Source organism: Talpa occidentalis, unplaced genomic scaffold (genome assembly GCF_014898055.3).
Source record: "Talpa occidentalis isolate TD23 unplaced genomic scaffold, MPIMG_talOcc4v2.1 talOcc4.13, whole genome shotgun sequence".
NCBI classification, from domain to species: Eukaryota; Metazoa; Chordata; class Mammalia; order Eulipotyphla; family Talpidae; genus Talpa; species Talpa occidentalis.
This window is the reverse complement of record NW_023601322.1, coordinates 57,120,814-57,148,469: the sequence shown is the minus strand read 5'-3', so window position 1 is coordinate 57,148,469 and position 27,656 is coordinate 57,120,814. Positions and strand designations below refer to the sequence as shown.

Here is a 27,656-nt window from a genome sequence, read left to right as displayed (position 1 = left end):
TGCCTGTCAGATAGAGAATAAAAAATCATCATGATTAAAAAGTATAGTGAGATGAGACAATCAACAAACTGAAGAATGAAACTGAGACCTTAAGAAAGGAAATAAAAAGAAAGGAGGAGAGTAAAAGATTACTGGAGGAGACAAAGAACTCTTGGAAAGCATTGGAAACAAGACTGAGGAAAGGGAAGAATGGATCATGACTCTTGAAGATACCAAAATGGAAAGAATCAAAAGAGAAAAAAAGAAAAGTGAAAAGGAAGAAGAATGAGAATACCCTTAGACAATTATCATACTCCATAAAGAGGTAATGTGAGTTATAGTCATTCCAGAAGGTGAGGAGAGAGACAAAGGATCTGAGAAATTATTCAAGGAGATAATTGAAGAAAACTTCCCAAGTATGAAAAAGGAGACAAATGTAGACATACTAGAAGCGAGAAGAACACCTAGTTACCAGAATTGAAAGAAAACTACAGCAAGACATGTAATAGTAGAGCTTGCAAGAGTCCAAGACAAGGAAAAATAATGAAACTGGCAAAGGGGAAGAAACAGATAACCTATAAGGGAAAATAAATCAAGTTAACACCAGATTTCTCCGAAGAAACACTATGGGCAAGAGGACAATGGAGTAACATATTCAAAAAACTTCAGACAGCAAATGCCAACCATGAATACTTTACACTGCAAATCTCTCCTTCCTCTATGAAGAAAAAATATGGACCTTCTCAGACAGATAGAAACTCCAGAATTCATTACAACTAAACCCGATTCCAAAAAATTCTACAAGAAGTTCTAAAGAAAAAACCAACAGAGGAATGATCAAGAAGAATAGAATAAAGGGAGGAATAAAATCTCAAAAAAGACAAACAAAATGGTAAATACAGATGCCAACATATCAATATTAACTCTAAATGTAAATGGATTAAACTCATCAATAAAAAGAAACAGAGTAGCATGCTATATTCAGAAACAAAATCCATTCTTCTGCTGTCTCCAGGAAATACATTTAACCACAAAAGATAAACATAGACTGAAAGTAAAAGGTTGGAAAACAACGCTATGAGGAAATGGACCACAAAAGAAGGCACAAACAGCTATATTTATATCACATGACATAGACTTCAAATTAAAAAAGGAAAAAGAGACACAGAGGGACAGTACATTATGATCAAAGGGACAATACCTTAGGAAGATATAACACTCATCAACATATACTCACCAAATGAAGGAGCACCAAAATATATTAGACTATTTTTATCAGCTCTGAAAATGGACATTAAAGAAAATACATATATAGTAGGAGACTTTAATACTCCACTCTCACCAATGGACAGATCAACAAGACAAAAAAATAAATAAAGACACTGGAGCCCTAAATAAAGACATAGAACTCATGGACTTAACAGACATCTATAGGACACTGCACCCAAAAAAATCCAAGTACACATTTTTCTCAAGTGCTCATGGATCATTCTCCAGAATCGATCACATATGGGCCACGAGACAAACATCAACAGATAGATGAAGATCAAAATCATTCCAACTATCTTCTCTGATCATAAAGGCATCAAGCTAGAAATAAATCATGAAAAGAAAACAAGGAACTCTCCCACTTCATGGAGATTGAAATCCGCACTACTGGAAGACCACTGGACTAATGAGGAGATCAAAGAAGAAATTAAAAAATACTCGAGTTGAACAACAAGGAGAACACCACTTTCTGGAATGTATGGGATGCAGCAAAAGCAGTAATAAGAGGGAAATATAGAGCAATACAGGCTCACATCAAGAAACAAGAAAGAACTCAAAGAAACAACCTAATCTCACATCTCAAAGAGCTAGAAAAAGAACAACAAAGAAACCCTAAAACCAGTAAAAGAAAGGAAATAATAAAAATCAAAGCAGAAATCAATGAATTAGAAATTTAAAAAAATCCAAAAGATCAATGAAAAAATAAACAAAATAGACAAAACTCTAGTCAAACACACAAAGAAAAAATGGTAGAAAACATATTAATAGGATTATAAATGAAAGAGGAGAAATCACAACAGACTCAGTAGAAATCAAAGGAATAATCAGAGATTACTATGAACATTCATATGCAAACAAATTCTACAACCTAGAAGAGATGGACAGATTCCTAGAACGATATAATCATCCAAAGCTGGACAAAGAAGAAATGGAACAGACCAATTACAACAACAGACCAATTACAAACAATTACAAGGAGCAAAATTGAGCCAGTAATCAAAGCATTCCCCCAAAACAAGCCCAGGCCCAGATGGCTTCACAAATGAATCCTACCAAACGTTCAGCAGTGAATTATTGCCTATCCTACTCAAACTCTTTCAAAAAATTGAAAAAGAAGGAATACTACTAAATACATTCTATGAAACCAACTTTCACTAATGCCAAAACCCAACAAAGACAGCACAAAAAAAGAAAATTACAGGCCAATCTCCCTAATGAACACTGATGCAAAAATCCTCAACAAAATCCTTGCTAACAGAATCTAACAATACATCAAAGGGATAATAAACCATGGTCAAGTGGGATTCATCCCAGGGGCACAAGGATGGTTCAACATATGAAAATTGATCAGTGTAACCCAACACATCAACAAAAAGAAAAGTAAAAACCATATAATCATATTAATAGACATGGAGAAAACATTTGACAAAGTCCAACATCCATTTATGATGAAGGTCCTTAAAATTCTCAGGATAGGAGGAACATACCTTTACATGGTAAAAGCCATATATGACAAACCTACCGCCAATATTATTTTCAATGGCAAAAAGGTGAAGGCCTTTCCTCTAAGATCAGGAACAAGACTAGGATGTCCTCTCTCACCACTGCTCTTCAATATAATACTGGAGGTCCTAGCCAGGGCAATAAGACAAGAGAAAGGTATACAAAGAATCCAGATAGGGAAAGAAGAAGTGAAATTATCACTATTTGTAGACAATATGATAATATACAAAAAGAACCCTAAAACTCCACAGAAAAACTACTCAAAACAATCAACCAGTTCAGTAAAGTAACAGGATACAAAATCAACACACAAAAATCAGTAGTCTTCCTAAACACAAACAATCAATCTGAAGAAGAAATCAAGAAAGCCATCCCTTTTAAAATAGAAACAACAACAACAACAACAACAACAACTAATACTTGGTAATAAACCTAACAAAAGATGTGAATGAGCTATACAAAGAAAATTATATAACACTGTTAAAAGAAATTGAAGAAGACACAAAGAAATGGAAAGACATCCCCTGCTCATGGATTGGAAGAATTAACATTATTAAAATGTCTATCCTACCAAAAGCAATATACAGATTCAATGCTATTCTAATAAAAATCTCAATGACATTCTTCAAAGAAGTAGAACAAATATTGATGAAATTCATATGGAACCACTAAAAAACAGCAAATAGCCAAAGCCCTACTGATGAAAACAAAGGAGAAAGGAGGTATCACACTTCCAAACTTCGAGCTATACTACAAAGCCATAATAATTAAAACAGTTTGGTATTGGAACAAAAACACACACACACAGACCAATGGAACTGAATAAGAGCCCAGAAATAAAACCACACTTATATGGACAATTGATCATTGACAAAGGAGTAAAGAATATGCAATGGAACACAAACAGTTTGTTCAAGAAATGGTGCTGGGAAAACTGGAACACCACATGCAAAAAAATGAAAATAGACCACTACCTTTCACCGTGCACAAAAATCAACTCAAAATGGATAAAAGAACTGGACATAAGACCTGAAACCATAAAATATATAGAAGAAAGTATACGTAAAACACTACAAGACATACAACACAATAGCATGTGGTTAATGTTGTAATGTAATTACAATAACATTTTTTACCATTTATTTCAAGACATGCACTTTTACTTATTTATTAATTTTTAACATTTATCATTTTTTTACTTTTTTTAGACAATATTTGCATTCTCTACCACCTTAGACTGAATCCCCATAGAATTTCCTTCCCCAAGTCACCCGTGCACCATCACCACAGTCCCCTGTGCTCCTCTCTCTCTCCCTCTCACCACTCTCCCTCCTCCTCCCCTGCAGTATGTCTCTGGTTTATAATTGTCTGTTGTTGCTTTGTTGTGTTTTGTACTGTTATTATTTTTTTACACTGATGTCTTATTTGGTTCCCCTATATTCCTGTCATAAGTGAAACCATTCGATATTTTTCTTTTTCCTTCTGGCTTAATTCACTGAGCATAATTCCTTCTAGAAGACAAAGATAAACAGCTGGGATTACATCAAACTGAAAGCTTCTGCACAACAAAAGAGACATTAATCAAAAGACAGACACCCCACTGATTGGGACACAAAAACAGTGATTCAAAAGAGCACCTGTACCCCTATGTTTATTGCAGCACTGGAATTGCTGGATCATATGAAAGCTCTATCTTTAGTAGGTTGAGGAATTTCCACACAGCTTTCCATAGTGGTTGGACCAGTTTGCACTCCCACCAGCAGTGCAGGAGAGCTCCTTTTTCTCCACATCCTTGTCAACATTTGTTGTTGCTAGTTTTTTTAATATGTGCCATTCTCACTGCTGTGAGATAGTATCTCATGGTAGTTTTGATTTGCATTTCCCTGATTGCAAGTGATGTTGAACATTTTTTCATATTCCTGTTGGCCATGTGTATTTCCTCTTTGGAGAAGTTTCTTTTTAGCTCTTCTGCCCATTTTTTGACTGGATTATTTTCTTTGTTTTGTTGAGTCTCATCAGCTCTTTGTAGATTTTTGTGAACAGTCCTTTACCATTAGTGTTGTGTGCAAAAATTTTCCCTCAGTCGGTGGGGTATCTCTTTGCTTTGGTTATTGTCTCTTTTGCTGTGCAGAAGCTCTTTAATTTGATGTAATCCCAGATGTTTATCTTTGCCTTCACTATCACTGCTTTAGGTGATGTGTCTGTAGAGATGTCTTTGAGGTGCATGTCATGTAGTGATCACCTATATTTTCTTCTATGAATTTTATGGTTTCAGGTCTTATGTCTAGTTCTTTAATCCATTTTGAGTTGGTTTTTGTGCATGGTGTGAGGTAGTAGTCAAGCTTTATTCTTTTGCATATAGCGACCCAGTTTTCCCAGCTCCATTTATCGAACAAACTTTCTTTGCTCCCGTGCATATTCTTTGCTCCTTTGTCAAAGATTAGTTGACCGTAAATCTGTGGGTTTATTTCTGGATTTTCTATTTGATTCCATTGGTCTGTGTGTCTGTTCTTATTCCAATACCATGCAGTTTTGATGATTATGGCTTTGTAGTATAGTTTGAAGTATGGAAATGTGATGCCTCCATTCCCTTCTTTTTTTTTTTTTTCAGGAGAACTTTGGTTATTTGGGGTTTTTGGTGATTCCATATGAATTGCATCAATAATTGTTCTATTTCTTTGAGAATGATACTGAAATTTTTATTGGAATACCATTGAATCTGTATGTTGCTCTTTGTAGGATGGCCATTTGATAATGTTAATTCTTCCAATCCATGAACAGGTGATGTCTTTCTGTTTCTTTGTGTCTTCTTCTATTTGCTTTAACAGTGTTTTATAATTTTCTTTGAATAGGTCCTTTAACTTGTTTGTTAGATTCATGTCATCTGCAAATAGTGATAGTTTAACTTCTTCTTTTCCTATTTGGATTCCTTGTATCTCTTTCTCTTGTCTTATTGCTCTGGCTAGGACTTCCAGTATTGTATTGAAAAGCAGTGGTTAGAGTGGTCATCCTTGTCTTTTTCTAGATCTTAATGAAAATGCTTTCAGCTTTTTTGCCATTGAGAATGATACTGGCTGTTGGCTTGTCATATATGGCCTTTATGATGTTGAGTTATGTTCCTTGTATCCCAAGAATTTCAAGGGCTTTTATCATGAATGGGTGTTGTACTTTGTTGAAAGCTCTCTCAGCATCTATTGATATTGATATCTCTCAGCATCATATGGCTTTTATATTTCTTTTTGTTAATGTGTTGGATGATGTTGATTGATTTTTGGATGTTGAACCATCCTTGTGTCCCTGGAATGAATCCTACTTGGTCGTGGTGAATTATCTTATGGATACATTGTTGGATTCTGATAGCTAAAATTTTATTGAGGATTTTTGCATCAGTGTTCATTAGAGAGATTGGCCTGTAGTTTTATTTTTTTGTGTTGTCCTTGTTTGGTTTTGGTATTAGTGTAATGTTGGCTTCATAGAACATGTTTGGTATTGTCCCTTCCTTCTCAATTTTTTGTAAGAGTTTGTGAAGGATAGGTACTAATTTGTCTCTGAAAGTTGGGTAGAATTCATTTGTAAATCCAACAGGTCTAAGCTTTTGTTTTTGGGGAGGTTTTTGATTACCATTTCAATTTTGCTGCATGTAATTGGTCTTTTTAGATGTTCTATTTCTTCTTTATCTAGCTTTGGGTGATTGTAGAGTTGTAGGAATTTGTCCATCTCTTCTAGATTGTTGAACTTGTTTGCATATAACTGTTCATAGTAGTTTCTGATTATTCTTTTCATTTCTGCTGTGTCCGTTGTGATTTCTCCTCTTTCATTTGTGATCCTGTTTATTTGTGCTTTCTCCTGTTTTTCCTTTGTGAGCCTGGTTAGGGGTTTGTCTATATTATTTATTTTTTTAAAGAACCAGCTTTTATTTTCACTGATCTTTTGGATTTCTTTTTTTTTTAGTTTCAATTTCATTTATTTCTGCTTTAGTTTTTATTATTTCTATTCTTCTACTGGTTTTAGGGTTTTTTGTTGTTCTTTTTCTAGTTCTTTGAGCTTTGAGATTAGGTTGTTTCTTTGAGTTCTTTCTTGTTTCTTGATGTGAGCCTGAATTGCTATATATTTTCCTCTTATTACTGCTTTTGCTGCATCCCATACATTTAGGAAATTAGTGTCCTCCTTGTCATTCAACTCAAAGAATTTTTTAATTTCTTCTTTGATCTCCTCATTAGTCCAGTGGTCTTTAGGTAGTGTGGGTTTCAATCTCCATGAGGTAGGAGAGTTCCTTGCCTTCTTTTTATGGTTTATTTCTAGTTTGATGCCTTCATGGTCAGAGAAGGTGGTTGGTATGATTCTATCTTGGTGTATCTGTTGATGTTTGCCTTGTGTCCCAGTATGTGATTGATCCTGGAGAATGATCCATGTGCACTTGAGAAAAATGTGTACTCAGATTTTTTTTTGGGTTTAGTGTTCTATAGATGTCTGTTAAGCCCAAGCACTGTAGATCCTTATTTAGTGCTTTAGTGTCTTTACTTATTTTTTGTCTTGTTGATCTATGCATTGTTGATAGTGGTGTGTTGAAGTCTCCTACTACATATGTGTTTTCTCTGATGTCTGTTTTCAAAGATGATAATAGTTATCTGATATATTTTGGTGCTCCTTCATTTGGTGGTATATGTTAATGAGTGTTATTTCTTCTTGAAGTATTGTCCCCTTGAACATATTGTAGTGACCATTGGGGTCCCTTTTTACCTTTTTGAGTTTGAAATCTGTATTATCTGATATAAGTATTGCTGTTCCTGCTTTCTTTTTTGGTCCATTTGCTTGTAGGATTGTATTTCATCCTTTAACTTTGAGTCTATTTTTATCTTTTGTAGTTAAATGTGTTTCCCGGAGACAGCAAATGGTTGTGTTTTGCTTCTTAATCCAGCCTGCGACTCTGTGTCTTTTTATTGAAGAGTTTAGTCCATTTACATTTAGAGTTAATATTGATATGTTAGCGTCTGTATTTGCCATTGTGTTTTTCTTTCCTATGATTTTATTTCTTTATTATTTTAATAATTTTTTTTGGACTTCTTTCATTGTTATTCATCCCTCTGTTGGTTCTGGCTTAAGGACTCATTGTATTTTTTTTTGGAGTGGGGGTTTAGTTGTAATGAAATTCCAGAGTTTCTGTTTGTCTGGGAAGGTCCTTATTCTTTCTTTTTAGAGGAAAGAAAGCTTTGTGGTATAGTGTATTCTTGGTTGGCATTTGTTGTCTTGAAGTCTGTTGACTATGTCCCTCCACTCTCTCCTTGCCCGTAGTGTTTCTTTGGAGAAGCTGATGTCAGTCTGATTGGTTTTCCTTTGAATGTTTTCTGTTTCTTCCTTCTTGTCAGCTTCATAATTTTTTCCTTGTCTTGGATTCTTGGGATCTTTACTATTATGTGTCTTGCTGTATTTTTCCTTTCATCTTGGAGATTTGATGTTCTTCTTGCTTCTTGTGTGTCTATTTTCAGCTCCTTCATGATTGGGAAGTTCTCTTCAATTATTTCCTTGAATATTTTCTCTGTTCCTATGTCTCTCTCCTCTCATTCTGGGATGCCTATAACTCTTATATTTCCTTTCCTCATAGAGTCAGATAGTTCCCAAAGTCTTTCTGTGGTCTTTTTCCTTCTTACTTCTCTTTCCTTTTCTGTTTTGGTTCTTTTTATTTCTGTGTTCAAGAGTACTTATTTGTTCTTCCATTTCATCTATTCTGCTTTCATAGCTTTTCCCAGAGTTCTTTAGTGCCTCCATTAATTCTTTGATCTCCTGAATTTCTTTTACTTCCCTCTTTAGGGACTGAATTTCATTCTTCTGATTGTTGATTATTTTTCCCTTATCATTGTTTTCCTTTATGACTTCTGTCTGTTTTTTTATTATGGCAATTTTAAATTCTCTTTCTGGAAGGCTCAGAAGTTCTTCCAAGTCACTGTCATTGCAATCTGTTGGGTGGTTATTTTTGTGGTGTGTCTTTTTCCTGAGAAGTTGCTAGGTTGCTTGTAGTTTTTCTTCTCTCTGCTACCTGTTTTCTAATTTGCCATATGTGTTGGGATACTGTGCTGCTGGTACTAGCAGGCATCTTTTTGGTATGCTCTTTGTGGGGTTTCGGAAATTGGCGGTCCAAATGAGTCAAATACTGTTATGCCATAAGTCTAGTGAGGCAGTGGTACTTTGAGTATGTTAATGGTCGCTGTCACAGTATATTTCCTCCTTCTTTGTTTAATTACAAAAAAAAAACTGGATTCCTCTCTGAGGTCCAACTTCCTGCTAGGCAGGACCAGGCTTAATGGGGCCTTCGCACAGGGAACCTTCTCCCTCTGGCTCCGCAGGGAGCCTTCTGCCAGTTTCAAGCAGTCTTTATTGAAGAAAGATCCCTTTTCTAAAATGGTGATGCAGAGACACACTCCCCTGTGCACCAGGTCTGCCCTGGCCTTTGGTGCCCGCTCCCCCTTGGGCTCAGACTGCTGGCCAGAAGGGGCCTGGCATGGGCGAACTTCCCAGCTCACCTGTGGCTCTGCTGGGATCCTTCTGCTGGTTTCAAGCAGTCTTTATTGAAGAAAGTTCCCTGTTCTAAAATGGTGATGTGGGGATGCACACCCCTGTGCACCCAGTCTCTCTTTTTGAATTTTTTGAAAGAGTTTGTATAGGATAGACACTAATTCACTGCTGAATATTTGGTAAATTCATTTGTGAATTTGTCTGGGCCTGGACTTTTGTTTTTGGGGAGTGCTTTGAATACTGCCTCAATTTTGCTGCTTGTAATTGATCTGTTTTGTTGTTCTATTTCTTCTTTGTCCAGCTTTGGATGATTATATCATTCTAGGAATTTGTCCAGCTCTTCTAGGTTGTTGAATTTGTTTGCATATAAGTGTACATAGTAATCTCTGATTGTTCTTTTGATTTCTACTAAGTCTGTTGTGATTTCTCCTCTTTCATTTGTAATCCTATTTATATGTGTTTTCTCCCATTTTTTCTTTGTGAGCCTGGCTGGAGGTTTGTCTATTTGTTTATTTTTTCAAAGAAACAACTTTTGGTTTCATAGATCTTTTTTTTTAATTTCCAATTCATTTATTTCTGCTTTGATTTTTATTATTTCCTTTCTTCTACTGGCTTTAGGTCTTTTTTTTTACTTTTTGTTGTTGTTCTTTTTTTTTTTTTTTTTTTTGTGGGACCCTCACTGGTGGCCGGGGATCAAACTGGCTCTGCAGAGGCTGTGGGCAGCCTTGCAACCCAGCACTCAACCGATGTGCCACCAGGGTAGGCCCTGTTGTTGTTCTTTTTCTAATTCTTTGAGATGTGAGATTAGGTTGTTTCTTTGAGTTCTTTCTTGTTTGTTGATTTGAACCTGTATTGCTATATACTTTACCCTTATTACTGCTTTTGCTGCAAACCATACATTCTGGAAAGTGGTGTCCTCCTTGTCGTTCATCTCAAAGTATTTTTTAATTTATTCTTTGATCCCCTCATTAGTCCAGTGGTCTTCCAGTAGTGTGGATTTCAATCTCCATGAAGTGGGAAGGCTCTTTGTTTTCTCTTCATGATTTATTTATAGCTTGATGCCTTTATGATCGGAGAAGATAGTTGGAATGATTTTGATCTTCATCTATCTGTTGATGTTTGTCTTGTGGCCCATATGTGATCGATTCTGGAGAATGATCCATGCACACTTGAGAAAAATGTGTACTCGGATATTTTTGGGTGCAGTGTCTTATAGATGTCTGTTAAGTCCAAGAGTTCTATGTCTTTATTTAAGGCTCTAGTGTCTTTGTTTATTTTTTGTCTTGTTGATCTGTCCATTGGTGAGTAGGGTGATGAAGTCTCCCACTATATATGTATTTTCTTTAATGTCTGTTTTCAGAGCTCATAAAATTGTCTAATATGCTTTGGTGCCCCTTTATTTGGTGAGTATATGTTGATGAGTGTTATATCTTCCTGAGGTATTGTCCCTTGATTATAATATAGTGTCCATCTATGTCTCTTTTTAACTTTTGTTATTTTGAAGTCTATTTCATCTGATATAAGTATGGCTATTCCTGCCTTCTTTTTTGGTCCATTTGTTTGTAGGATTGTTTTCCAACCTTTTACTTTTTTTTTAATATTTATTTATTTATTTATTTATACAAGCACTGGGTACAGTCAGAAGCACGGGAGGGCGAAAGAATTCACCAGAGCCAAAGCGGGGAGCAGAGCAGGCAGAAGGACTGAAGTACACTGCTGAGGGGAGCAGCGGGCAGCTGGAGAGGTCTGCGCACCATGTGGGACCCTCCTCTAGTGGCGGGGAGCTGAGGATTGAACTGGCGCTGCAGAGGCTGCGGACAGCTTCACAACCCAAGCTCAACCACTGCGCCAACGGGGAGGACCCCAACCTTTTACTTTCAATCTATGTTTATCTTTTGTGATTAAATGTGTTTCCTGGCGACAGCAAAAGGTTGGATTTTGTTTTTTAATCCAGCCTGCTACTCTGTGTCTTTTTATTGATGAGTTTAATCCATTAACATTTAGACACAGACCAGCACAGCGGTAGACTCGTAGGACTGTCTCAGGATTGAGAAACTGTGAGGATGGTCAAGGATTCGGCGCATAAATGACAGACAGACACACTTCAAGAGTGAAGATCTGAATGTAATGTGCTCAAAATCATCATACATTTTTATACATTTTTTTAACAATGGATGATTTCATACAAGTTAATTTTTTCTCAGTGTGAGATGATTACTCATACATAGGACATCATGCTATCTATCATTATAGACACGATCAGTGTTGCATAGTAAAGTACAAAAAAACAATCTCAAGGTGACGATTACAGGAATCAAAGCCTACACAATTAATCACGAGTACAAAATAACAGCATTCTCTAAGCTGGTTATTCTAGTTTATGTTTCCAAGGCTAAAACTTATCAGATTTTATAAGAAGTATCATTTTACACTAGTTCTATTTTCTACTTTAGATAATCATAGGCAATTTTTGATATATGTAAGCAGTATTGTCTCATGTAAGAAGTATTATGATTACTTTAAGAACTAACATATTTGCAAATCATTTTCTTTGTCATACATTTCCTAGAATCTGATTTCCCAAGTATAGAAACAGGTGCAGTAGGAAAGAAAAGAGGATAATTATAAAACAGTTGCTATGTTGCTTCTTATACAGGAACAATGCTCACCTGGTTAATAGTTAAACTGTTCCGTGCTTTGCAGCAGCCTTGTTCTCAAGGAAAAGGAGGGGTTTTTTTCTGTGGGCTTATTGCCTAAGTTGGGCTTACAGGCCTTTATACATTTGCCTGAATTGAACGCTGTAGATTTTTATGATGAAGCCCCTCGGGGACTGCGCCTGTCTTAGGTCGTCAGGAGTCACAGACATACTACTGGCCAGTGCCTCTTTAGTCTGCCCCCGATCTTACCCATCATTGACTGTCCAGTCCAGCGCACAGGGGAAGGGGGTCTTATTTACTCTGACTTGCTATGCGTCTGAGTAAAAGCCTCCCTTGTTCTGCATTGCTTATTTCACTTGTGTTCTGCCGAAGCAGAGGCAGCCACAGTTAATATTGATATGTTGGCATCTGTGTTTGCCATTTTGTTTGTCTTTTTTTGTGATTTTATTCCTTGCTTTATTCTGTTCTTCTTGTTCATTCCTCTGTTGGTTTTGGCTTTAGGACTGCTTGTAGAATTTTTTGGAGTGGGGGTTTAGTTGTAATGAATTTCTGGAGTTTCTTTTTGTCTGAGAAGGTCCATATTTTTTTTTCGTAGAGGAAGGATTGCTTTGCAGGGTACCGTATCATTGTTTGGCATTTGCTGTCTTGAAGTTTCCTGAATATGTTACTCCATTCTCTTCTTGCCCTTAATTTTTCTTCGGCAAAGTGTGAAGTTAACCTGATTGGTTTTCTCTTGTAAGTTATCTGTTTCTTCCCCTTGCCAGTTTCATTATTTTTCCTTTGTCTTGGACTCTGCAAGCTTTGCTATTAGGTGTCTTGCTGTAGTTATCACTTCCTGTATGTCTATATTCATCTCCTTTTTCATGCCTGGGAAGTTTTCTTCAATTATCTCCTTGTTAATTTCTCAGTTCCTTTGTCTTTCTCCTCATCTTCTGCATGCCTATGACTCTTACATTTCCTCTCTTCATGGAGTCTGATAATTGTCTAAGAGTCTCCTCATACTGCTTCATTTGCACTTCTCTCTCCTTTTCTCTTTTGGCTCTTTTTATTTCTGTATCTTTGATAGTACTGATTCGTTCTTCCTTTTCATCGATTCTGTTTTCATTGCTTTTCCCAGAGTTCTTTATCTCCTCTAGTAATCTTTTAATTTCCTGCGTTTCTTTTCTTTCCTTTCTTAATGTCTCAGTTTCATTCTTCAGTTCAGTGATTATTTGTCTCAAATCACTTTTTCCTTTTTGTTTTCTTTTTGTATTTTAATCATGACGATCATTAATTCTTTATCTGATAGGCCGAGAAGTTCTTCCATGTCATTGTTGAGATCTGGTGACCATATATCTTTTTGTGGTATGTTCTGTTGCAGGCTTGCTTGGTTATTTTTATTTTTTCTTCTCCCTGTTGTTTTCTTTCTAATTAGTTCTATGTGTTGGGACATTGTGCCACTGGTGTTGGCAGGCATCTCTCTGGAGTGCTCTTTTAGGGGTGCTAGAAACTATTTACCAGACTGAGACCAGCACTGGTAAGCCAAAACTTCACTAGGGTGTTGATGCTGTGTTGCTGGGCTCTGTCCCTTATAGTTCCCTTTCTATGTATTTACTCAGTTCCAACAGGGAATCAGCTAGTTGGTGATTTAGTTCTCGTCACGAGGTGGCGCCAGATACCCATACTTGCTGACCTGTGCTTTTCCCCAGTGGTTCTCTGAGAAACGGGGCTGGGGGGTTTGTGATTGGGTGGGTGGAGGGAAGCACCTCAACACAGGGGCTCTTATTAAAGCTGGATGCTGTGTAGCTCCATGTTCACCGGGTGCTAGGTCTGTAGCTGTCTGGATGGATCCTGCGCCCTGAATTCTGCACTCTAGGTCTCAGTTCCAGGGTTGTCAGATCCAAAACGCTGGCTGTCACCCTCTGCAGTGCCCACTGCTGTGGCGCGTCCCAAGGGCCCGGATCCTGCGCCTGGTTCTCAGTTCCAGGATGGGGTCTTGCTCCATGCTTTCTTTCCCTCCTTACCCCTGTTTGCAAGGCCCACCCTCTCTCAGAGTCTGAGGGTGTTTTGGGGATCCCTGGTTTCCAGCTATCAGGATGCTGGTGTTTTTTTCCTGGTCGCTAGCTGGTGCCAGAGATCTTTCCTAGTGTCCTTCCAGAACTGATATTTTTTTCCCCCTGGGGTCCAGGTGAACAGAGTGGGAGTGGCGTGGAGAGCCTCAATGGTGTGGGAGGGTGCTGTGTCTGCCCTGTGCCCCACCGTCGTGGGGATCCCGCGCCCCGAATTTCATGCCCCGGGTCTTAGTTCCGAAGCCCTCAGATCCAGGTCACGGGCTGTAGCCCAGTTCAGTGTCTGAAGAAATGGCGCCTTTTGCACCCCACTCCCACATCCCAGCACCTGGTTTCTGATTACTCAGTGAGGGACATTCACCTCAATGAGGGCTCCTGCGAGTCTCCCTGCAAGACTGGTCGCCGGCGCCGGGACCTGGGCAGCCGCGATCCCCAATCCACGTATGATTTTCGAGCGCACCGCTTTTCTGCACAAGCTTAGCGGCTGGTCTTGGGCTATTTGTAGGTCTCCATGGAGTCCATATCTTCCTCTAATGGTGCCCAGAGCTGTTTGCTCACCTCCACAACGATTCCTGCCCGATTCTCCACAGTTCCAGTTCAGAGGGTGCGGTGCCTGTAATAGTTCCTTTCTACTCACTGTCCCCCGCTTGATGTGTCGTTTGTTCTTGTTGGTTGCTTTTGTTTGTATTTTTAATTTTTTAGGCAAATACAACATTGTCATAAAGACTGTTTCAAAATACAAGTGATCCCCTTTTTCCACATCTTTGTCAAAACTTTCTCAATCTCACTTTTTTATTATAATAGCTTTTTGAGGTTACATTTCATCTTGAATTTGGTTTTCATTTCTCTGATGATTATTGAGCTACTTTTCATATATGTATTAGCCATATTTATGTTTTTTTTTTTGGAAAAAATATATTCAGTTTCTTTGCCCATTTTTACATTGCACTATTTGTTTCTTTGCTGTTTTTTATCTTTTTTATTTTATTCAGCTAATACTGGCTTACAATACTATATGATTTATGGGATTAGATACATATCTTCCCATATGTATGCCACTGCTCCAAACCCACCACCAATAAACCCATAGTCTTTTACCATAGACCATTGCATCTCCACCTTGCTTTGTTCCCACCCTCACTCTCCCTCCTTTTTAAGTAGAATAAATTCTATGGTCATATTTTTAGGGATTTATTTAGTTTACTTTTATCAGTTCCATTGTTATTTTTCTCTATATTCCATATATCATTGAAATAACCCCATATTTTTCTTTCTCCTTCTTACTTATTTCACTTAGCATAATCTCCTTCAGTTCCATCCATGTTGGTGCAAATGGTTCATTGTTTTTATAACTGAGGAGTATTCCATCCTGTATATATATACTACAACTTTATTTTTAAAATTTTTGTTTTTAAGCATCCTTGTTTATTTTTTTCATTATTTAGGATTTCTCCCCTCAGGGGTCTTCATTAGTTTTCCTACCAACAAAGTGCCCAAAGTCCTCCACCACCCTCCAATGCACTCCCTCCCCTCCCCCCCATTCTATACCTCTACTTCCACCTCCCCCACCCCTCCTGAGTGTCTCAGATCTGTGATCTGTTTTCTAGGGCCAGTCTTACAGTTTGTCTTTTGCTGACCCTTTGCTTAGTTTCACCAGCTTTCACATATAAGTGTTAACATCCAGTATTTATCTTTCTCCTTCTGACTCACTTTGCTTAGTTCCAGTTCTATCCATGTTGCCACAAATGGCAAAAGTCCATTAATGTTTAGGGTGTTTATTTATACATGGAAGTCCATTGATACCTTTTTGATCATCATTTTGTGGTTCTGTTTAATTCCTCACTCAGTTTTTTGTCTTCATTCCTTTTGTGGTTTTTATTTTAAGACTTCTTGTATTATTACTTGGAGTGTGGTTTTAGTTGTGCCCAAATCCCAAAGGTTTAATTAGTCTGAAAAGGTCCTTATTTTTCCCTCATAAAGAAATGAAGCTTTGCAGTATATTCTTGGCTGGCATTTTGTTTAAGAGCTTTTTTAATATGTCACTCCATTCTTTATCCCCCCCCCAATAATGTCTCTTCAAAGAAATGTCATGTTAGCCTAATTGTTGCTCCTTTACAGGTTAACTGTTTCTTCCCCCTCATCAGCTTCATTATTTTCTCTTTACCTGGGATTCTTGGTAGCTTTACTACTATGTGTCTTGCTATTGATTTCTTTTCATTAAGGTAGTTTGGTATAATTTTAGCTTCCTGTATGTCTATTTTTATTTTCTTCTTCAAGTTTCAGAAGTTTTTTTTTTCCAATTTTCCTTGAATAGTTTCTCCCCTTTCTCTCTCTTCTCCTTTTCTTCTCCTTCTCTTCTCCTTCTCTCTTCTGGGATTCTCGTGATGCTTATATTTCCTTTCCTCATGGAATCATATAATTCTTGAAGTGTTTCTTCATTCTTTTTCTTTTGTATCTCTATTTCTGATAAAAGTTCAGAAAAAGACAAAACCTACAAGCAGACCATAGATCTCTGGCAAAGAAGAGAGAGGGAGAGGGGTGAAAACATGGGAGGAATGAGCATAAGGTACTATGATGAAAGGTCATTACTATGGTGGGAGAAACATGGAGACTACATCTGAGAGGAGAAATCGATATTTTACAAATATGGATAATGATGTAAAAAGTAAAATAATTACTTAAATGATGAAATTATATGTTCAAAAATGAAATGAGAGAATACATACATATACACACATGTGTATGTATAATGCATTTATTTTTATTTTAAAATTTCTTAAATTTTTTTTAAAGATTTATTTTATTTATTTATACAAGCACTGGGTACAGTCAGAAGCCCGGGAAGGTGAGAGAATTCACCAGAGCCAGAGGGGAGAGCAGAGCAGGCAGACTGACTAAGGACACTGCTGAGGGGAGCAGTGGGTGGCAGGAGAGGTCTGCGCACCATGTGGGACCCTCACCTGGTGGCAGGGGATCTAACCTCTGCTGCAGAGGCTGCAGGCAGCTTCACAGCCCAGCGCTCAACTGCTGCACCACCAGGGGAGGCCCAAAAATTTCTTAAATTTTTGAAATTTATTTTAATGGTGTTTTTACCGAGAATTTTTTCATAGGCAATCAAAAATATAATAAGACCTAAAAGTAATTTTATCCATTCATAACATTCTGCTATATACATCTTTTTTGAAAAATAATTGGAACATCATAAATATCATTACAGATTCATGCTAGTCTTCCTCAGACTTATTTCCAATTTTCTAATTCACTATAGATAAATACATGAAAAAGTTATTCCCTGTGATTTTAAAATTTAAGTTTTCATACCCATCCTTTTTGTGACTTTCTTTCCTGTCTCAACATTATGTTTGATGTTTATTAATTTATTCATATTTATGAATTGTCTTTGGTTTTTAAGTGTTTCATAACATGTTCTTACATTTATATTAGTTAAACATAATGTTTTTATTATATTCTCCACTTAACATTAATTTATTTTAACTATATAAAACACTGCCATAAGAGCTACCTATACTTTATCTATTTAGGCACGTGTACAAAAATTTCTCTAGAATAGATTGTTTAAATAAGAATAGCTGAATTTGGGCCTCCTGGTGGTGCAAGGGATTAAGACACAATCTATGAAGCAACCTGCAGCCACTCAGCAAAAGTTCCATACCCGGCCAGGGAGCTACTCACATGGCGCAGCAGACCTCTCCTGTCTTGCACACTGCTCCACTGCTCCTCTCAGCAGTGTATTTCTGTCAGTCTGCCTGTTCTGTTACCGACTCTGTCTCTGGTGAATCGTCTCACCCACTCCATAGATCTGATCTGTACCCCAGTTCTTGTACACATAAATAAAATAGATCTTAAAAAAAAGAATAGCTGAATTTTAGAGTGTGCCTATCTTTACTCTAGATCCTGCCAAATAACTTACCAAAGTATTTGTGCAAAGAGAAAATGCCCCTTAACCTAAAATAGAGATAGGATTAATCTGGTCACAAAGTTAAATTATATAAGCTGAAAGGTCATCACTTGAACATAACTGCATATTGTTATTTAAAGATTTAGGACACATACTTGTAATAGTAGAATAGTAATAGTTGAGGTTAACAAGAGTATTTCCAATTAAGGTTGACAGTAATGAAGAGATTATCTTGACCTCAATTTGTACTTATGATATAGACTTCACCTCATCACTTTCAGAAATAATACTTTTCAAAAAATGAGTTCAAATTGCTTTCTTATTTGATATTGGACTTGTAGTCTAACTATAAAACATCTTAAGTGTTAGATTTACTCATGCTTACCTGAAATTTAGAATGGAACAATTTAGTTATTCTTATTTTCACAGCTACACAACTTTCCTACATACTTTCTTAATGCCCCCACCACTTCTTTGTTTCTCAGGCTGTATATGATTGGATTGAGCATTGGGGTCACTACTGTGCCAAACACGGCAACAATCTGTTCTTGCTCAGGTGTGTGGGAAGAGTTGAGTGTCATGTAGATGAACATGGCCTGACCAAAGTAGAGACTCACCACTGTCAGGTGGGAGGAGCAGGTGGCCAGGGCTTTGTTCCTGCCCTTACAAGAGTTCATCCTGAGGACAGTGAGGAAGATGAGTGTGTAGGAGGACAGAATCAGAATAAATGGGACCAGGAGAAACACAATGGTTGTCACAAATTTCACCATTTCATAAACTGATGTATCTGCACAAGACAGTCTCAGGATGGCAGGCACCTCACAAAAGTTATGATTAATTTCCCTGGAACCACAGATAGGGAAATGCATATGGTAGATGGTGTGGACAAGGGCTGTAAGGGCTCCCCCCATGCAGGCTGTGGCTGCCATCTGCAGGCAAACCCTGGGGCTCATGAGGACTGTATATCTCAGGGGGTTACAGACAGCCACATAACGGTCATAGGCCATGAGGGTTAGAAGAATGCACTCAGCAAGGCCAAGGGTGAGGAAGAAAAAACCTGAGTGGCACAGGCAAAAAAGGAAATATTTTTCCTCCCTGTGAAATAGTTTATGACCATCTTAGGGACAGTGCCGGAGATGGAAGCCAGGTCTATGAGTGAGAGCTGACTGAGCAAGAAGTACATGGGTGTGTGAAGGTGGGAGTCTAGCCAAATGAGAAGTATCAGTATGGAATTTCCAGCAAAGGCAACTATGTACATGAGAAGGATAATGGAGATGAGGATGTAGGGATGCCTGAACTTGGGTAGCAGTCACAGGAGGATGAAGTCAGTTGACGTTTCATTCTTCTGGTTCATGTTTTCTTTCAACTGTCATTCATTCTATTCAAGTTGAAAATCTAGAGGCAAAAATATATAACAAAAGATGTAGTGCTTTGATAAAATAATTATATATTTTCCAATATCCTTATTCCTTGTACTTTAATCACCAGAATACATATTCTGTAAAATAGGTATTTGAGAAAGGCTCCCATAGAATCAATTTAAAATACATGGCAGTGATTTGCCCCAAAAAATACTTAAATCTTTACAGAATGAAAATACTTGCCTTTAATTTCCTAACCTGACTTTCCCACACACTTGTAGTCTCTTTTTATTTATGAATTTTTTTTGTCTTTTTTTTTTTTTAAAGATTTATTTATTTTTATACAAGAGCTGGGGTATAGGCCAGATGCGTGGGAGGGTGAGAGGATTTACCAGAGACAGAGCAGGGAGCAGAACAGGCAGATGACAGAAATACACTGCTGAGGGGAGCGGTGGGTGTGACAGGAGAGGTCTGTGGCACCATGTGGGATTCTTGCCAGCCAGCTGGGATAGAACTTGCACTGTTGAGGCTGCAGACAGCTTCACAGCATGGCACTCAACCCACTGTGCCACTGGGGAAGCCCATTATTTATGAATTTTGACTTACTTCATCTTAAATACTGACTCTTTGAAAGTCCAGTAGTATAGTGTCATCACCTGGGATCTTTTGAATCACTCATAGGACATTCCTCAAACTCTAGAGATTTTCACTTTCACAAAATAAGGGAAGGGCTTTATTCCATTGCATTGATATTTGTGAATCAGTGTATATTATTCAATTTTTGTCTCATCTTCTAATCTTAATTCTTGTTTCTTACATCACTCTTCCATTGAGCTAATTCAATAACCTCTTTATTGTGCTTTGAATAGCAATAGGCTTATCTCTTCTATCAAAACTATGGATTATCTATTAGGATCCAAAGAATAAAATCAAAATTTGTGTCAGTAACTCCAAAATTATGTACTTTTAAACACAATCATTTGGATTGAAAAATTCAAAAGAAAATATACCACTTTTTCTCTTAATCTTTTGAAATAATTCATGTTTTTTTAAAACTAATTCATGTGTTTTCTTTTATCTAAGCTGGTATTACCTTATTTTGTAATTTGCAGTCAGGACTTTTTTCTTAGATTAATAGTAATAAAATTTTGTTCATTTGTGTGGACCACTACATTTTATTATAAATATCACACTTCCTATATTTGAGGTGAGAACCATTAAAAATAACAAAGTGAATAGTCCATGAAAAGAGAGAATTATCAGTATCATTTTTAAGAATATATTCATTATACTTTAATATTAACACAGATTCCTTCAATTTTCATTTATATATTTTGTGTTTCTTTGGGAAACCTGTGCTGCTTTGAAGCCCCTATGTTTGAAGTTTTTTTTTTTTTTTTAAACTTATCTCCTGTTGGCATGTAATGATTCCTCTTAAAGATATATTGATTTATCTTTCAGGACATATATGTGTTTGTGTGTGTGTGTGTATGTGTGTATTAAAGATTTATTTTGTTTATGCATCTAAGAACTGGGGTCTAGGTCTGAAGTTCAGGTGGTGAGAGGTTTCACCAGAGAGAGTGGGGAGCAGAACAGGCAGATCTACTGAAATACAAACACTACTGTGCGGACCAGTGGGCAAGACAGGAGAGACCTGCTGTGCCATGTGGGTCAGCTCCCTGGCCAGGGATCAAAATCATGCTGTGGTGGCTATAGATAGCTTGATAGCACTGATTTTAACCCCTGTGCCACCAGGGAGGCTCTTTCAGGACATATATTATGCAATAACACCTGAAATCTATAACACCACATATAAATATAATTTGATTGTTAGGATGAAGATTTCCATTGATTAATGCAGAGTAATTGAATTGCAATCCAGAAACAAAAAAAATATAGAAAAAAAAACAAAAGTAAATGTCATAACAGAGGTAAATTATTTAGCACATTTTAAATGTGGAATTAGAGAATGGAATTGCATGATACCCAATATTATTTATAATCTTTGCAATACAATATTGTTAATGTGAGATACGTCAAAAAAAATGTGGGTCCTGAAGCAGTAATTCAGCAGTCTTAATTAAAATGTATATACTTTATCACATTTCTCCATTTTTATCTATTCCAACACACTGTAAAAAAAAATGTGTTTTTGTCTCCAAGTGTTCATATAGGTGATTTTTATTAACTTTACTATTAAGGAAACATTAAATTTACTTTGATGGATATTATTAGCTAAAACAGCTACAAATAATCAAATTCTGTTATTTCTTATAATTACCCCACATACGTACATAAACTTGGATTCTCTAGCATGAGTGTTCTGAGTCTGATGAGCAATAAGCAACAACAACAACAAAACAAAACACACAAACAAACAAAAAGCCCTTATAAACATCTATGTGAATGGCAAGAAGCAGGTCCTTATTCAAGAATGTATACATATTACTTCTTTCCATAACATGCCAAGATACATTAACTGACTTTCAAATTCCTCTGGAAAATGGTAGACAAACTGAGTACAGTTCATCCTATGCAGGGTCCATTTTGCATGAGTGGCAGTAGAAATGTGCTGCTGGAGGATTCCCTCCAAGAGGCATACACCCATCTTTTACAACTTGATCAGTTAATATTTATGCAAAACACATAGAATTAATGTTCTATTTATCTCCTGCACATGACAGTAGAATATATACTTACCCACTGTGAGAAACAGGTTTCCTTTTCATGTGACCCAAACTAATTTTTTGATGGTTTCTACTTTACCTTTAGCTTGAAGTTGGTGAATAACTAAATATCTAACTCTCAGCAGAGAAATCAATTGTTATATTAATATATAAAATAACATTTTAATTTTGCCTCAGTTACCAGTGAACGTTAAGCCTCTGTCACCAATCCTTTTTAGTCACATAGCTTATTGGCAATAAATTCATTGATTTCTATTTTGTGAAACTTAACTTCTGTTATGTCAAGGTGAGTGGAAGTGGATCAACAACATTTATGTTCAACTCTTGGTTCAAAACTGAGACAAAAGCATAGTCTTCAGTAGATTTTCTGGATCAGAATAAGTCTTTTCATAGTTCCTATTGTGGTTTGTACCACAGGATGTAAGAAACCTTTATATTTGTCTCATGGGATTATGTCCCCAGACCTTAATTAATCATACACCCAGAATCAGAAAAATGTTATTAGAAACACCATGGGGAAAATAATCACTAATCAATATTTTGTGTTTCTTTGAAAATTAAAATCATTCTATTTTAATGTTGTCTCTGAGGAAATAGAAAATTTACTTTCACTTGGAAATTTTTTTAAAGAACTGCATATTTGACAATACTGAGGTCACTATCATTCTCATTCGAATACACTCAAAAGGGAGATAATTCACATTGGGAGAGGTAAACTGAGAGGTATTTGCAACAGTGGCACAAGATCAGGGAGATGCAAGACAGGGACCTCATGATTCCCCTCTGGAACTAAACAAATGCAGAGGGTGGGGATCTTCAGGGACAGAAACCATCAACATATACACAGCATCATTACCCTTGTGGAGGTTGGTGTAACACTGCTATACTTGGTCTGTCCACCAGTTCCCAACATCCCAGAAGGAGCATCCCAAAGAGATGCTTGCCAGTAATAGCAGCAAGCTATTACAAACATAAAACAAATTAGAAAACAAACAACAGGGAGAAGGAAAAATACAAATACAAATAACCAAGCAAGCCCTAAGGGAAGGACACACCACAAAAAGAAAACCAGCCATCAGAACTCAACAACAAATACATGGAAAAATTTATTTGCTTGTCACATAGAGAATTTAAAATCATCATGATCAATAAACAAAAAGGAAAAAGAAAAGGAAAAGAATGATATCAGAAAATAAAAAAATGGACTGAAGAATGATATTGAGTCCCTAAAGAAGGAAATGAAAAAAACACAGGAGATTAAAAGATTATGGAGGAACTAAAAAAATCTGGGAAAGTAATGAAAAAAGAACTGTTGAAATTGAAGAATAAATGACTTCTTTCATACAGAAATAAAAAGTACTGAGAAAAAAAGGAAAGAGAATGAAGAAATACTTAGAGAACTATCTGACACCATGAAAAAAGGAAATAAAAGAGTTAAAGGAATCCTAGAAGGTGAGGCGAGAAACCACGGAACCAAGAAAATGTTCAAGGGGCTAATCAAAGAGAACATACCAAGTATGAAAAAGATGAAAGTTGACATACAAGAAGTGAAAACACTGAATTACCACTTTGAAAAGAAAACTAGAGCAAGACACATAATAGTAAATCTTTCAAGTGTCCAAGAAAAGGAAAATTTAAAGAAGCTGATAAGAGGAAAGAAAAAGATAGCCTATAAAGGAAAATTAATCAGGCTGACATCAGACTTATATGAAGAAACACTATGGGCAGGAAAAGAGTGGAGTGACATATTCAACAAACTACAGGACAACAAATGCCAAACAACAATACTATACCCTGTAAATCTCTCCTTCCCTTATGAAGAAAAAGTAAGGACCTTCTCAAACAGGAACTCCAGAAATTCATTATGACTAAACTGCCACTCTAAAAAATACTACAAGAAACCCTAAAGCCAAAATCTACAGAAGAGTGCATAAGAAGAACAGAATAAGGCAAGAAATAAGATCACAAAAAGACAAACAAAATGGCAAATGCAGCCAACAGTGTATCAACATTAACTGTAAATGTAAATGGACTAAACTCATCAATAAAAGGAGAGAGTAGCAGTCTGGATTAAAAAACAAATCTAACCTTCTGTTGGTTTCAGGAGGCACATTTAACTACAAAAGATAAACAAAGAGTGAAAGTAAAGGGTTAGAAAACAACCTTACAGGCAAATGGACCAAAGAAGAAGGCAGTAACAGCTGTAATTATATAAGATGAAATAGACTTCAAACTAAAAGAGGTGAAGAAAGACACAGACAGATGCTACATTTTGATTAAGGGGTCAATACATCAGGAATATGTAACATTCACTAACATACATTCATCAAATAAAGGAGCACCAAAATATATATCTGAAAATAGACATTAGAGAAAATACATATATAGCAGGATACTTCAACACCCCACTCTAACCAATGGACAGATCATGGAGACAAAAAAATAAACAAAGACACTAGAACCCTAACTAAAGACCTAGACCTCATGAGCTTAACAGATATCTATAGGACACTGCACCCCAAAAAAATCCATGTATACATTTTTCTCAAGTGCATATTGATCATTCTCCAGAATCGACCACATATTGGGCCAGAAGACAAACATCAACAGATATATTAAGATCAATATTATTCCAACTATCTTCTCTGATCATATAGGCATCAAACTAGAAATAAATCATAACAAGAAAGGAAGGAACACTACCATTTTATGGAGATTGAAATCCCTGTTACTGGGAGACCATTGGATTAATGAGGAGATTAAAGAAGAAATTTAAAAAATACTTTGATTTGAATTACAAGGAGGAACCCATTTTCCAGAATGTATGGGACACAGCAGAAGCAGTAATAAGAGGAGAGTATATAGCAATAGATGCTCACATCAAGAAACAAGAAAGAACTCAAAGAAACAACCTAATCTCACATCCCAGAGAACTAGAAAACGAGCAACAAAAAATTAAAAAAAAAAACAATAGAAGAAAAGAAATAATAAAAATCAAAGAAATAAACGAAACAGAAAATAAAAAAAAAAAATCATTCAAAAGGTCAATGAAACCAAATGTTGGTTTTTCAAAAAAGTAAATAAAATAGGCAAACCTCCAGCCAGGTTAACAAAGAATAAAAAGGAGAAACCACAAATAAACAGGATTATAAATGCAAGAGGAGACAATTGCAAAAGACTCAGTAGAAATCAAACGAATACTCAGAAACTGCTATGAACATTTATATGCAAACAAGTTCAACAATCTAGAAGAGAAGGACAAATTCCTAGAATGATATAATCATCCAAAGCTAGACAAAGAAGAAATAGAAAACCTAAACAGACCAATTACAAGCAACATAATTGAAACAGTAATTCAAAACACTCCCCAGAAACAATAGCCCTGGACCAGATGGCTTCACAAATGAATTCTAACAAATGTTCAGAAATGAATCAGTGCCCATCCTACAAAAACTCTTTCAAAAAATTAAGAAAGAAAGTATACTACCAAATACATTCTATGAAGACAACATTACACTAATTCTAAAACCAAACAAAGACAACACAAAAAAGAAAATTATAGGCCAATCTCCCTTATGGACCAATGCAAAAATCCTCAACAAAATCCTCTCCAACAGAATCCAACAATGCATCAAAAGGATAATACACCACGATCAAGTGGGATTTATTCCAGGGGCCCAAGAAGCTCAGCATCAGAAAATCAATAAATGTAACCCAACACATCAACAAAAAGAAATATAAAAACCATATGATCATATCAATAGATGCTGAGAAAGCATTTGACAAAGTTCAGCATGCATTTATGATAAAGGTCCTTGAAATTCTTGGGATAGAAGGAACATATCTTAACATGATTAAAGTCATATGTGACAAAACCACAGCCATATTATTCTCAGTGGTGAAAAGCTAAAAGTCTTTCCTTTAATATCAGGAACAAGACAGGATATCTACTCTCACAATTACCTTTCAATATAATACTGGAAGCCTTAGCCCGAGAAATAAGGAATGGAAAGATATGCTAGGAATACAAATATGGAAAGAAGAAATAAAACAATCACTATTTGCCAATGATATTATAGTATACATGGAGAAACCTAAAAACTCCACAGAAAAACTAATCAAATCAATCAACCAGTTTGGTAAAGTAGCAGGATACAAAATCAACACAAAAAATTCAGTAGCCTTCCTTTATACAAAGAATCAGTCTGAAGAAGAAGAAATCAAGAAAACTATCTCTTTTATAATAGAAGCAAAAAAAAATCATATACTTTGGAATAAACCTAAAAAAAGAGGTGAAAGACCTATACAAAGAAAATTATAAAACATTGTGAAAAGAAATAAAAGAGACAAAGAAATGAAAGACATTCCCTGCTCATGGATTGGAAGAATTAACATTATCAAAATGGCCATCCTACCAAAAATAATTTATGATTCATTGCTATTCCAATAAAAATCTCAATGACATTTTTCAAAGAAATAGAACAAATATTGATGAAATTCATATGAGTCACAAAAAAACCTTGAATAGCCAAAGCTCTCCTGACTAAAAGGGGAATAGTGGTATCACACTCCCAGACTTCAGACTACACTACATAGCTATAATAATTAAAACAGTATGGTACTGGACCTAAAACAGACACACAGACCAATGGAATTGAATAGTAAGCCCCGATATATAACCACACATATTTGGACAAATAATCTTCAACAAAGGAGCAAAGAATTTGCAATGGAACAAGTACCATTTGTTCAATAAATGGTGCTGGAAAACTGGGCCACCATAAGCAAGAGAATGAAACTAGACCACTACCTCACACCATGCACAGAAATCAACTAAAAATGGATAAAATAAATATAAGACCTGAAACCATAAAATATATAGAAGAAAATACAGGTAAAACACTATAAGGCATACATTTCCGTAATATCTTTAAAGACTCATCATCCAAAGCAAAGAATGTGAAGGGAAAGATAAACAGCTGGGATTACATCAAACTGTAAAGCTTCTTTACAGCAAAATATACATTATCTTAAATGATGAGACACCCTACTGATTGGGAGAAAATTTTTGTACTTCAGACAACTGATAAGTCTCTGAGCACAAAGATATACAAAGAATTCAAATGACTCAGCAAAATCAAAGTAAACAATCCATTCAAAAAAGGGTGGAAGAACTTAAAAGACATTTCTCCAAAGAAGAAATGCAAATGGCCAACAGGCATATGAAAAAATGTTCAGCATCCCTCATAATCAGGGAAATGCAAATTAAAACCTCAGTGAGATACCACTTTACACCAGTAAGAATGGCACATTAAAAAAAAAAAAAAAAACAACAAAAACTAGCAACAACAAATGTTGGCAAGGATGTGGTGAAAAAGGAACTCTTCTACACTTCTGGTTGGAATGCAAACTGATCCAACCACAATGGAAAGCTGTATGGAGGTTCCTCAGGCTACTAAAAATAGAGCTGCTATATGGCCTAGCAATTCCATTCCTAGGCATCTACCCAAAGGACACAAAAGCATTAATTCAAAAGGACTCCTGCACCCTATGCTTATTGCAGCACTATTTATAATAGGTAAGACTTGGAATCAACCCAAATGCCCCAAAACAGATGACTGGATCAAGAAGATGTGTGTGTATACACACACACACACACACACACACATATACATACAATGGAGTACTATTCATCAATCAAAAAAAATAAAATAATGCCATTC

The 27,656-nt window shown here is 36.3% G+C and overlaps 1 pseudogene; it reads right to left on the bottom strand.

Annotated features, from left to right (window-relative positions):
* Positions 1-18,292: 18,292 nt before the first annotated feature.
* LOC119242875 (olfactory receptor 2T27-like) lies at positions 18,293-19,239 on the bottom strand (annotated as a pseudogene).
* Between the last annotated feature and the right edge of the window lie 8,417 nt (positions 19,240-27,656).